We start from the raw sequence: 14,671 nt of genomic DNA, 5'->3' as shown, positions 1-14,671 counted from the left end.
GGAGGACAGGCGCTATATAAGTATCGTGCATATCCGTCATCATCAACTTATTTTGTGCGCGGCAATTGCAAGATAATCATCTAGACTGGCCTAGTGAATCTAGAAATTCACATGTTATCAAGAAAAGGGCATAATATGGCTATAAAATCGTTTGATTTGTATCAGCCCCATTAGCTGCTACACCGGCGGTGAACCGGATGCTACCACTGTGACAATGCCACAACGACTGACTCGACGACGATGACGCAGACGACGACAACAATTCCACTTTGTTGCACGCTTAAATTCATATTCCACTCGTACGTACTTTTGAACACACCGGTAAGCACATTAATGAATGGCGTACATCTCTCCCTTACCTACCATGCATGCCACGACCAGCATCTGATGAAACACACACACACACACACACACACACACACACACTGACATTCGGTCACCGGCCTACGCACGCACACACACACACACACACTGACTGATTCGGTTACACACACACACACACACACACACACACACACACACACAACACACACACATACTGACATTATGTCACACTGTACGTACGCACACACACACACACACACACACACACATCTTTGTTATTTCCACTGAAATGGCATATTATGCAACAACCCACCTATGACTCAGGCTAGCGGCAATAATTAAAGTCTTTTCACAAAGCAGCCACATATCAAAGCACGTGCGCCTGAGCACAGAAATCAGTAGTCGAGCTGAGCAGGCTGTCATGCATATTCATCCAAGGACAGTGAAGGGGGGGGGGGGGGGGGGGGGGGGGGGGGAAGAATCCGTGTTTATGTTCGACTGAAAGTATTTTTTCTCACTCAAGTCCTGGGTGTCAACAATACACACAGAGGTTTCATACAATGGACAAAGGTGTGTGTGTGTGTGTGTGTGTGTGTGTGTGTGTGGTGTGTGTGTGTGTGTGTGTGTGTGTGTTAGTCGTGCTGGGCAACTTCTCACCGAGGTGACCAAATGGGACGCACTTGTAAGGGCAAGATTTTGCATTGTAGTTTGTTGTTGTTGTTGTTGTTGTTGTTGTTGTGTGTGTGTGTGTGTGTGTGTGTGTGTGTGTGAAGAATATTCACTGAAGCAGTTTGACTGTTCTTGTACAGGCTTGACGAGACATTCGTTTGTTGATTGAAATCCAGTATGCACGCGCGCGCGCGCGCGCGCGCGTGTGTGTATGCGTCCGTGCATCAAGAGGTTTCGGGGTTAACAGGTAATAATGACAGTAGCAGTAGCAGCAGTAGTAGTAGCAGTAGTAGCAGTAGTAGTAGTAGACTTACACCACGCATTCTAGAACGTTAGGCCTCTTTACATAAACAAAAGACACACACATGTCAGTGTCAGTCTGACACAAAGCACTGACACACGAATTGCCCACTCCCACCTCCACACACTGACACATCACATGCACCCACCCACCCCCAGTATACACATGAAGAACAAACTGAGGATATATGGAAATGAGTGCCTAAAGTAGGCCCTAAAAGTCTGTTTGAAAGGTTTTCTTTGATGTTTGTTTTTGTTTGTTTGTTCGTTTTGTTGTTGTTTTTTGTTTTGTTTAGTTTTTTGTTGTTGTTGTTGGTGGTGTGTTTTTGTTTGTTTGTTTGTTTGTTTTGGGTGCTGTGTGTGTGTGTGTGTGTGTGTGTGTGTGTGTGGTTTTTAACAGGTTTCTCTTATACGAGGAGAAGAGCAACGAATTGTGACGGAGCGATAAAGAGCTAGTATCGGGTTTGGGACGCCCCAACACCGCCGCGCTGTGGACCGGTATAAACGGTTGCGTGTTCTTTGTTACCTTTGCCGTGTACTGTTACGGCCACGTCCTGCCCACACACTGCTGGAGAAAACTGGAACCCTTTGGACCGGATATATTTGCAAGACCTGGGATAGTTTGACGGAGGAAAAAAAAAAAGCAAAAAAAAAGCATGTACATGGTGTGTGTTCAAACCTGTTGAAATCCTGAAATGTATTACATCAGCTTATGCGAATGACTGAATAGACTGCAATAATTTTATGGAAGAGGGGCTTTAAACGTAATCTTAATTAATCACTGCGAAAGAATGACTGAATATTAGAGGTGTGTCTTTTATCCCCATCCTCTCCTCGTGCATCATCCCTCTGCTCCAGGTTTGAACTTTATTAAAGAATCAGAGCCGTGGTTAGAGAAGGTAGACTGAATTTTCTATGACGGAACAGTATGTTGTATTCTATCAAAGACTAAAATGCCGAATTACGTTTCCACGCAAGAGCCAGGAAGCTGTTTTACTCATCAGGCAGCTGCAGCCACCAGGCCAGAGAAGGTCCCGCAGTGTATGTATGTATGCAGCGATCAGACCACTTGGGGTCGGGGCTTCCAGTTGTTCAGTTTTAACCCGGCTAAACTTAAGGTTGTCCCTCGGTATCAATGGATACGTGACTCTATCTGTGCATACAGGTTTTGCTCTGCAGGCGGAGTCTGAATTGGCAGAGTCGTAAGCACACAGGACACTGGAAGTCTGCTATGTTGCAGCCGGGGACAGACGCTGCTCTGTCACCTATTTTACACCTATCCTAAATCATAACGCAGCATGCTTATGATACCCAGAAAACGATGAACTTACACAACCAGGGCTAGGAATGAGTAGGATGCGTGAGGCAATCCTATCGGCAGCGCCAGCAAAGTTTGTCGGCCTGGCAAACAGACTTTTCCATTTCATAAACCTAAGTAGGAACAATCTTAACGCCAAGCCAGCAAACATTGCGCTGCTAAGATCACGGAAGTACTCCCGTCTATCACTCTCCACTAGCCAGACAACGCCGACACCTAAGACGAACCATGGAGACGACTGGTCATCAAGAGGGAACAAGTTCCATGGCTCCCCTGGGCAATTTTCTCTCATCTAAATCTTTTCTCTCAGACACATTCGCAGCCTTGAACACGTCGAAGGGGAATGGGTGGAAGTGAGAGGGGAATGGATGTGGGTGTCTGGTAGTGGGGAGGGGGGGGGGGGGAGGAGAGAGAGAGGAGGAAGGGGAGGGAAGGGGGGGAGGAGTAAGGGGAGGGGGAGTGAGGAGGAGGGAGGGGACGAGGAGGGTAGGAGTGGGGGGGGAGGGGGAGGGGGGAATGTTGGAAGGAACTTGAGGCGACAGAACGTGGGAGCGGCGACTGCCTCCTATCTGGTGTCAGATCTCAGCGCCCGTGTCCTGTGTCGACCTCCTTTGTCGGAGACATGACGTCAATTCCACTGTGGGGGTGTACTAGCTACTAGTGTGTTGGTGTTATGCGTATGCGTATGCCCATGCGTGTGTGTGTGTGTGTGTGTGTGTGTGTGTGTGTGTGTGTGTGTGTGTGTCTATTTGACTGTATGTGTTTGTGAATGTTTCAGTGTGTGTGTGTGTGTGTGTGTGTGTGTGTGTGTGTGTGACAGCCACACAGATACAAACACACACACGCGCGCGAGAGCGCGCCGACGCGTGCACGCACGCATGCCGCCGGCACGCACGCACACGCACACTGAAATCTCAAGTTGACTATCGGCACTGACAAAGAAAAAACTCCACATCCTTTCGTAACCCTGCACAACCAAACAACGATATACCACAAGAAGGACATGGAAAAACGTAAAACAGCCCATGGTTCCCTGAGTCCCTCCCTACCTGTAAAACCGCCATGTCTCCATATTTCATGGGTGTGGCCTTTGAAACCATGTCTCCATATTTCACACGACTATACATCTCGCTTTTGGCATGGCGGTGAACTTAGGCGAAATTTATGCGATTCCACTTCGTGACCAAAGTTTTGTGGTAAGGGTAACGATTTCCTTGGAGAGTTGGACAAACACAGACAGTGGACGGGTCAAGAACCTTTGACGTTTTTAAATTACCGGCAAACGTACACGAGAGAAGCTGCATGACGTGACTGCACGAGCCAGTGTGGAGAATGATTCCAAAAGTTTCGGCCCTTTTAGTTTATAGAAATTAAACTGAACTTTCTTGTTTTGTCAGTTTTGGTTGGTTTAGCTTGTTTTGTTTTGTAACACTGATGTAGGTTTTACCTTTCACTGATACTGATACTTACCTTTCAGGTGGAAAACACTCTGTAAAAAATTCATGAAACAAAAAACACTCTGTAAAAATTTGAAACAAACTTATTATAAAAGAAACCCCAACGGATCCTACTGAATAACAACAGGCTTCATGCACACTGAGCCACAAACTCAGTCCAGCAATGTGAAACAAAAACAGTTTCAGTTTCAGTAGCTCAAGGACGCGTCACTGCGTTCGGACAAATCCATATACGCTACACCACATCTGCCAAGCAGATGCCTGACCAGCAGCGTAACCCAACGCGCTTAGTCAGGCCTTGAGACGTAAAAACAAAAACAAAGACAAAAACAGTAATACAATGATACCAGCAATAACTTGAACTGATCGACCAAAGTTTGATTTGACAACGGACCCGGTGAGATATCAACAGACACCATCAATATACAACTGGTTAACTCAGCTTGTTTGGCTGGCGTTAGTGAACTTTTCACCGGTCGTCCAACCACTGAATCCTTTATCATACAGTAAGTAGTTACCTGGGAGTCAGATACACCATGTTCACATATATCCCAAACACCGCCCACACTGCAACAGCTGGCAAGACTGTTTTATTCTATTTCGCAGGGCCGCATTAATAACAGACAGACAACAGGGTCGCATTATACGACCTTCCCGACAATCATCCATAAAAAAAACAACAACAACCCCCCCCCCCCCCCCCCCCCAAAAAAAAACCAGCATCTACATGAGCCGGGCAACTCAAAGTAATCGAATTGGAACTGAGGTTAATTTGCGAGTCAGTCGAAGACAAATTGTACGGTCTTTGCCCGAAGCCCAGAGTCAGACACAGCATACACACGCACGGCACACACACACACACACACACAAATGCACGCGCGCGCGTGCACGCTGACTAACTACCACCCAAGCAACGTGTTTCCGACGGACTTGCTGAAATCAGTGATCTTTCATCTTAGCAACAGTCCCTAGCGCGACTATGCAGGAGTTGCCTACATGTAGGTCTGGAACACAGTGTTCACATAATTATAGATCTATCCTCACCGTAACTGGAGATACACGCAACCTGTCTGACGTTAACAGGAACGTCAGTCTTCACCACATGCATTCTAAGCGCTACCACAATACAATACATTCATACACATCTTGATTCATCCAACTGGAAATGAATTGTGTCAGAATGATCTACAGACTCATCACTCTCCCCACACAATATCTCAGCCCACAGCCGAGTCCAACCCACAGACAACATTATAAAGGTTGGACAGAAAGATCAAAAAGCAACACATATAAACTCAAATACAAACAATCGGCAAGTAATACAACTGACACAACAGCTTCATTCAACGCACGTCCCGCGCGCGCGCACACACACAGACACACACACTGCCCCCCTCCCCGGCCCCCTCCCAAAATAACAAAACAAAACAAGAGGCAAAGCCTTCACGACTCACTTGTGCTTCGCGCTTTATCCAGTAAAGGAATCACGAGGGGAAAAAAAGAGATTTAAAAAATCGTCGAAAAGTATTAAATCTGATATATAAGATAAGCTTGGGCGAAAATGTATTTAATTTTTTTTAAAGGCATGCAAGCAGGATCGAGCCACGCATGTTCAGTTCTGATGCAGACTAATCCCCAAGGTTGCGGCACATCTCACGTGAAATGACTATATCTAAAAACTCAAAGCAATCTTGACACTTTCTTCTTCGTGCGATATATAGATGTGAGTGTAGTGGACGTAATAACGCCGTTTAAATCATATTTTACGTGTGCTTTATTACATCTCGATTATTCTTTTAGTTTCGGTGGTAAAGGAGACGTTGCCATCTCCTTCAAGCACATCGCAACACATAGTAGATCTCTAGATCTGCACTGACTAACCAGTCTACAAGGGACTGAAAGAAACGATTGATTCAGTTTCTCTTTTATGGTTTTTTTTTTTCCCCAGATAATTCAGTGTCCACCTCAAAATATTTATATGCAGTAAACACGTCGATGGTGTAGTTAGTATTACTGTATGTGTTCTGTCCAGAATTTGTGTTTCTTTCCTTTTAATTGTGAACAAGAAACAGGAGGTCATTGCGTCTTCGAAAACAACCCCCCCCCCTTCTAGTTGGCCAAACACAGTGGAAAGTGGTTGTTAGAATTTTCGGATTTCGGAACACATCTCAACGAAATAAGCCGTTAATGATTCCGAAATATAGCTTAATTCGGGAGATTTACAACCTGTTATTGGTATAACTGTGAAGATTAAAAAAAAATTATATGTTAAACCAATTTTGGTATCGGCAGAAAAAGTATTTCCAGAGAAAATGGCAATGTTAAAGTTTACCATGGACAAACACACACACACACACACACAGAGATAAAATATAGACTAACTTTGTTTACACAAGTGAGTCAAAAAGGGTCCAATACCGAAAACATATGCGCCTGTAACATTGTGGAATGCAGTAAAAGCGATCTATCCAAAAGTAACACGTTCATTAAGATAAAAATCATTCCGAAACAAAAACCCTACGATAAACTGATAATTATAAATTCAGTTCTCGTATTGCACACTGGGATGATATTTAACTGAACAAGTAAACAAACATCAACTTTTGTAAACTAGTCAGTGACCCGCAACTGCAAATAAAACACTCAAAAGTCTTATGTAAGTAAGATTTCCACTTTCAAGTAAGTACATCAGTTTTATTCTTACATAAAATCCAGAAACACGCGCACACTTGTCTCAAAATAAAATTCTAACTACCAAGAAGAAAACTGAGATGCATGCAGCGTTGCTACAAGACTTCTCGCGTGTTACCATGTCCATCAGATGTATGCTTGGCTCAGAAATAGAGGGAGACAGGTGGAAGGGTGTTGCCGAAGGAGGGGTGGTTATGTGTGGGGGCGTGGGGGGAAGGAGTGTGTGTGTGTGTGTGTGGGGGGGGGGGGGGGGGGGGGGGGTGGGGGGGTTGGGGCGTTCCTCTACAAGGAAGCGTCCCCTTGCTGCAAAGAGAGACCCAAGACAAGCTTTTTTTTGTTTGTTGTTGTTGTAATTTTAAAAGAAATATTTCTGAATCCGTCTATGTACATCCCGAAACCCAGTACATCCTGCTTGTGTCGTGTCATGTGTTGAGTGTTTCATCGCCACTCATCAACCGTGAAAGGAAAACCTGTGTGTGTGGTGTGTGCGTGTGTGTGTGGTGTGTGTGTGTGTGTGTGTGTGTGTGTGGTGTGTGTGTGTGTGTGTGTGTGTGTGTGTGTGTGTGTGTGTGTGTGTGCGTGTGTGTGTGTGTGTTTGATTTTATGACTATTTCGTTAAGAAAACTATTTCCAAATATTACACACTGGCACACACACACACACACACACACACACACACACACACACACTGACACACACACACACACATACACACACGCACACAGAGTCAAACACACACGCGTTCAAAAAGAAGTTATGGAGAACGTTTGGCTATATACTTGGAAGAGTGTAGCGAAGACAGTACCAGAAAGGCATCAGGGGTACTTCATGTCACGGTGGCACAGTGCACGGAGAGGAGTTTAGTCACAGTTGCTATAGCAACAGATGCAGGTGCAAAATGATCTAAATGACTGAGTCACGAACCAGCGAGCCAACTATCACTGTAGTGGACATTAATGGCTTTGCACTTCTATAGCCCCCCTTTCTGTGGTTTGCCTCTTTCTCTCTCTCCGACTCTGCGTGCGTGCGTGCGTGCGTGCGTGTGTGTGTGTGTGTGTGTGTGTTGAACTCATACTGAATTTCCAAGCTCTTTGATATGTGCACACACACATACACACATGCACATATCAAAGAGCTTGGAAATTCAGTATGCGTTCAACACACACACACACACACACACACTGACACACACACACACACACACACACACACACACACACACACACACACACACACACACACACACACACACTGAGAGAGAAAAAATGCACCGGAAGGATGACGGTTTTGATATCGTGCGGCGAGTAAAGTACGAGAAAACTAATGAGTTGAGGAAGTGGCCGGGGAAACAACAACAACGTCAACAACTTCTAACGTCTGAAACTGGAACCACATAGGGAGGAGGAGGAGACTGAGGGGGGTGGGGGTGCGGAGTGTGGAGAGTGGGGAGTGGGCAAAGATTCAGACAGACTCTGGCAGACGGACAGACAGAAACAAAACGAGGCAAGAGACTCGGATAGAGAGAGACAGAGACAGAGAGAGAGAGAGAGAGAGGGGAGGGGGTGGAGAGAGACGAGAGAGAGACAGAGACAGACATACAGACATTGAGAGATAGAGAGAGCCAGGGAGAGAGAAACATACATTCAGAGAGAGAGAGACAGAGAGAGACAGACAGACAGAGGGGCAGACAAACAGACAAACAGACAGACAGACATCCACACACGACAGGGGACAGGACGAGGAAGAGGATTGCTTAGCATTAGACAGCAGGGTGTAAACCTCAGCTGTATCTGTTTCCATTTCGCGGGTGGCCAGGGACTGTTTGCAGACAGGGATTGTGGTGTTGATACTGATACTGTGGTGTTGACAGACAAGGGGGAAGGGGATCTCCTGGCTTAGCTGTGGTAAGGGCTGACAGTCTGTGCTCTCTGGCTGCAGACAGGCAAGGAACTTGCAGGATGATGATAGTGGAGTGGTTGGTGGCTGGCAGGACAGACCAGGACTGGACTGACTGCATTGATGCTCCACCTCAGTGTTCTTCATCCCTTCATGTGTGTGTTGTGTGTGTGTGTGTGTGTGTGTGTGTCCCTGTGTATTGCATGGCCTGCCCATCGTTGAAGAGTTTGAGAGGGAGAGAGTGGGGGACTGACTGGGGTGAGAGAGAGAGAGAGAGAGAGAGAGAGAGAGTTTCAATTCCGTCTCTCTCTCTCTCTGTCTCCTATGTCTGTCTGTCTCTGTGTCTCTGTTTGTGTCTCTGTCTGTCTGTCTGTCTGTCTGTCCGTGTGTGTGTGTGTGTGTGTGTGTGTGTGTGTGTGTGTGTGTGTGTGTGTGTGTGTGTGTGTGTGTGTGTGTCTCTCTCTCTCTCTCTCTCCTGTTTTAAACGGAGTCACTGTTCGGGTCAGCCAGTCTCCTGCTGTTTACTGGTTTCTGTCTAAATAATTTCCTTCACTGAGTTGTGAAGCACACCATGTCTTTGCGGAGAATAACTCACAAGAGAATTTTTTCCCCAGACCCCAAACGATTCTGTTATAACACTGATTGGCGACTGATTTTTTCCCCAAAACGATTCTGTTACAACATTGGCGACTCAGATTGTTTTCCAAAAGAGTTTTAGAAATTATATTCTTTGAGACCATCGCTGCCATGAAGAGAACCATTATTCACATTCTTTGATCCGTTAATCACTCCACTGACTGATCTATTGTGACCACGAGGTCCTCCTTCACATAAACTGAATCGGTATCGTCCACAAATCTCTCAGTCTCTGCGTTTCGGCTCCCGGCGGTCTACGACTCTTTTCTGAATGCGTGCACGTGCGCGCATTACTGTTTGGCCACACACACACACACACACACACACACACACACACACACACACACACACACACACTGACACACTGACACACACACACACACACACACACACACACACACACACACACACACACACTGACACACACACACAGTGCTCTGTCTCACTTCGATTTCTCTGGATGAAGTAAAATGAAAAACACTTCAGCTATAAAGGTCTTGCACACATGTAAGTACTGACGAGGCCTGGACACGCGACAGCTTGCTTTGATATGAATGCACGATAACCGAATTCTACCGATCAGCAGCACGATAATGACACAGCCAGTCGTCAACGACGTAGAAAGGTAAGGGAAACAACTGTTGAAATATGACCTACAATAGAAGTAATCAGCAGTTTTTTCCCTTGAATGCACGAACTCTTGACCGAGTGAGTTCAGACAGTGTTACTACCTTCCCCATAGCCCATCCTTCTCTGGGTGTTACTGTTTTGGTTTATGTTGTTTTGTTACCCCAAAGGGATCTTAATTTTGACATGTTTATTCATTTTTATTTCCCTTTAAGTATTATTTATTTTTGCCATGTGGGAAGATGAGGACTGTGAAAAATATATCAAGCAATATCGAACAGGTTTTGTAACATATATGACTGAGATGGAGTTCGTGTTCATATTCGGACATGAAACATGTAAAATACGCATTTTAACTAAAAAACTACATAAAATGACAAACGGCAAGACAGAATAAGTATCCGTGTGTACAAATTGACGTCACTGAGTCATGCCTTCGTCTGAGTTATGCCACTCTGACACTTTACTCAGTTGAGTGGAAAGACGGAAGATTGGAGACACTAGATTGGGGTTAGTACTACTTGAAGAGTTTGTTTTTTGGTGTATTCTTAAAAAAAAAAAAAAAAAAAAAAAAAAAAAAAAGTGACGCCAACTACATCAGCGGACTCGTGTCAAGAACACATAAGTGTATGACGTAATTGTAGATAACTTTTCAAGAAGTCAGTTTCTGGGTTCATTTTCTCTGCACCTTTCACCGACTTATCAGTGCCAGCTGACGGGACTGAAGAGCGTCGTGCAGTACGCAGCGTTGCGGCTTTGCCACTGAAAGTTGTGACCGGCCTCAGAATGTCCGCCAAAAATGTGTATTTCAGTCCCTCAAAATAATAAACACTGGGGGAAGGAAAGGCGACAATGAATGCAGGCGCTCTCCACACTGACCACATCAACAGTTCATGCAGTCAGAAAGAGCAAAACGTTTTTCTTTGTCTTTTACCATAACTTAAGACTTTCAATGCGCATGTCATTTGACTGGCGGCAGTTTTCGGGAATTCGCGCATTTTAAAAATAGCACAAAGTCTTGCGTCTTACTGTTATTTTTTGGTTGAAAGATGAAGGGCCCAAGATTGTGTGTGGATGAGTGGATTGTGGCAGATGGGGTGTGGAGCTGGGGGTTGAGGTGGGATAGGGGGGTAGTGGGGTTGGGGAGTACGCATACGCGCATAATCTATGCATGCCATTGTGAGTGAAGATGTGCGCGCGCACTTGAGAATAAATTCATGTTAGTGCGTATGTGCCTGCGGGGGTGCCGCGGTGAGAGTAGGGTGTGGGTGGGGGAGAGGGAGAGGGGGGTTTGGTGGGTGTGTTTGTGTGGGTCGGTGCAGGGTTGGGCCTGGGCGCCTGGGAGACTGCAAATAGTGTATGTGCGTTCCGTATCTGTGTGTGTGTGTGTGTGTGTGTGTGTGTGTGCGTGCGCGCGTGTGTGTGCTTGTGTTATGTGTGTGTGTGTGTGTGTGTGTGTGTGCGTCAGTGTATGTATGTATGTGTGTGTGTGTGTGTGCGTGTGTCGGTGTGTGTGTGTGTGTGTGTGTGTGTGTGAGTCGTCCTGTCTGTGTGTCTGTGTACACGCTTGTGTGCACGCGTGTAAAGCACAGTGTGGACAAGTTCGTTGAACGTGAACAATTTTTGTTCCCAATATAATCATTTCCCTTCCATATATCTGAAGTTCCATTTGTATTAGTCCGGAAGGTATTTACTTATTTTGCCGTGTTCATTAATTCTGTCATTTCAGTTTAGCTCGATATTTTACACATACCTGTGGTAGGCTGCTCTCATGGCTTGACCAGCGAGTTGGATCTACGCGTAGGTCAGAGACATCTGTTCTGCATCGTTTCACAGTTTCTTTCGTTTTTCTTTTTCTTTAAAGCATATGTGGCGTAGCGTATATGGATCAGTCCGCCACACGCTTTGACGCCTACTTGAAACTGTTATTGAAACTGAAACCCAGCTGTCTGCACCAGCTGTCAACAGGTTGCCCAGTTATGGTCATGTCAGACTGTCAAGATTCACACTATTTGAATAATCTTGGACCTCTTTGGGGGCATCAAATAAGGTTAACATTCCCGGCTTTATCAACACGAAAGAGTCCAATGCAAGATCGTGAGTTTGACTGAAATAACTAATTCTCAACAGAACCCGCGTTTGCTTGCGGAAAACAATTGACAAAATGAGAATACAGACTTTTGACATGTATGATTATTTATCAGGTCAGTAATGAATCTTTTACGAGTGTATCAGAGAAATGTGAACACTCTATGATATACTGACATTCACCGACAGTCGGAACGGTGTTCATGCCACGTGCAGTGTGAATATGAATAATCATTTATCAAGTTACTATCTTTTACGAGTATCTGACAAATTAATATGAACACTCACAGTCGGTGCGCTCTCCATGCCACGCGCAGTGTCCTCATTGTGTATTTCCTGTCATTGTTACCGACCGGCTAAGGTTTTGCTGGTAACTTGATATGCATCTACATCCTTGACGCTTATAGTTTCATTTGTATCTCAGTTTTGATGGTAACGATTGTTATCATCAAGATCGTGGTGAGTTCCTGGCCACATAACATCGATAGTTCACTGTAGACTGCCGACGCTGAGACTCAGTGAGACAGGCAAACACGGGTGTGGTCGTGCATGGGGAACCCGGAATGAGCGGCGTGGGAGTGATGCCGCTGAAACGATGCAGCTGATGGGACAGCAAAAATAAACTAAGAAGTATACAAAAAGAAAGAAATGTATATGATGGAGTCTCCCGTCGGACCGACGGATGAGTACGGGCAGGCAGGCTTATCTGTCGGTGTGTGTCCACATATGGGAGAAGAGGCCGATTCTGGATGCGCAGCACTTCCCGCAGGTGTTGCAAGGGAAAACGTCTCCGGAAGTTGAGCCCTGCTTCCTTCGCTCACGCTTCTCTACAATGGCCAGCGTTCTCTTGTTTTCAAACGTCTTTATACCACTAGAGCACAGCATCCTCCAGCGAGAGCGGTCAAGGGCATCAGTTTCCCAGGAAGCGATGTCTATGTCACAGGCTTTGAGGTTTGTCTTCAAGGTGTCCTTGAAGCGCTTGCAGGGTCTTCCAAGTTCACGGTGGCCTTCCTTCAGCTGGCCGTACAAAAGCATCTTCGGGATCCTGCTGTCTGTCATGCGGACAACGTGTCCTGTCCAGCGTAGCTGGCACTGGATCAGCAGGCTTTCGAAGCTGGGCAGGCCGCTCCTCTCTAGGACCTGGAGGTTGGAGACCCTGTCTTGCCACTTTATGCCGAGGATCTTTCGTAGGCATATGTGTGTGTGTGTGTATGTGTGTGCGCGCCAGTGTGTGTGTGTGTGTGTGTGTGTGTGTGTGTGTGTGTGTGTGTGTGTGTGTGTGTGTGTGTGTGTGTGTGTGTGTGTGTATGTGTGAATGTTTTTATAACCCAGACAAATATTCACAAACACACGACCCGGAAATACTTGGTCGATTATGTTTTTATCACCCAGACAAATATTCACAAAGCCCGGAAATGCATGGTCGATTTATTATCAGAGCATGAAACTTGATTATATAACTCAGTATTCAAACAACAAACTTCACGTAAGTACGTACGTTTCCTGTTCACCGCACCCGGAGTTTAATAACAATCATGGAAATTCAAAGAGTTTTGTAATACACAGAGATAGATAGAAAAATGTACAGGATAGATAGATAGGTAGACAGACACAGCGACAGCGACAGAGATAGAGACAGAGATAGAGACAGAGATAGAGAGAGAGAGTGAGAGTGAGAGTGAGTGAGTGAGAGAGAGAGAGAGAGAGAGAGAGAGAGAGAGAGAGAGATGCAAAACTCGAGCCGCATAACAGGGAATTCACTTCCTGTATTTGAGCAACAATTAGGTTTGAAAATTCAGTCAAGGCACAAAGAAAATATAAACCACACGAACCAAGCGTGCGTGCAAACTCAAACACTCAAAAACACACACTTTCCATCGTCGAAAATCTGAGATTTTCATAATACGGATTTTTGTTTTCAACTTGTGGCCTGTGTCATCATAGTTCTGTTTGAATTTTACAACCGACTCCAGTTTAGCGCTCAGTGGGTGGCACTTCACAGTGGCGGCGCGCTCTTCAAGAGCAGAGCAGCCCGGATACCACAAATTGGAATCTGTTGTGACCAAAAGCAATACAATACACAACTTTTTGTTGTTGTTGTTTTCGAACAAAGATCAAAGCACCGAACTTTGCTTTTGACAGTGCACTCAGTTCTTAGCGGGCACGCTGCACATCCAAGGCTACGTGCAGCACACAGCTCTTACACACACACACACACACACGCACGCACGCACGCACGCACGCGCGCGCGCGCGCACCCACACACACACACACACGGAGAGACAGTGAGGAAAAAAAAAATCAAGGAAACTCCTCTAGCGCTACGTCCCCCACCCCCACCCCCACCCCCATCCCGCAGCACATACATTGCCTCCTTCCGAGATAAACAAGAGCAGTCCAAATTAAACCACAAATCACAATAAAAACAAAACAAAAACAAAACAAACACACGTATCTGCTCCCAACACACTCTACTGTGAGGAACCAATAACATAACATAAATCAAACCAGTATGATAGATAGTACTGCAAGAAAAAGCAAAAAAAAAACAAAAAAAAAACAAACAAAACAAAAAAACAACAACAACAAAAAAAACAAACCAACAACAAAAAACAAACAAAACAAACAAAAAAAAAAAACAACCCCAACCCCCCCCCCCCCAAAC

The sequence above is a fragment of the Babylonia areolata genome, chromosome 18 (assembly GCF_041734735.1).
Source record: "Babylonia areolata isolate BAREFJ2019XMU chromosome 18, ASM4173473v1, whole genome shotgun sequence".
Taxonomy (NCBI): Eukaryota; Metazoa; Mollusca; class Gastropoda; order Neogastropoda; family Buccinidae; genus Babylonia; species Babylonia areolata.
The sequence above is the reverse complement of the archived record's forward strand: the minus strand, read 5'-3'. Positions refer to the sequence as shown.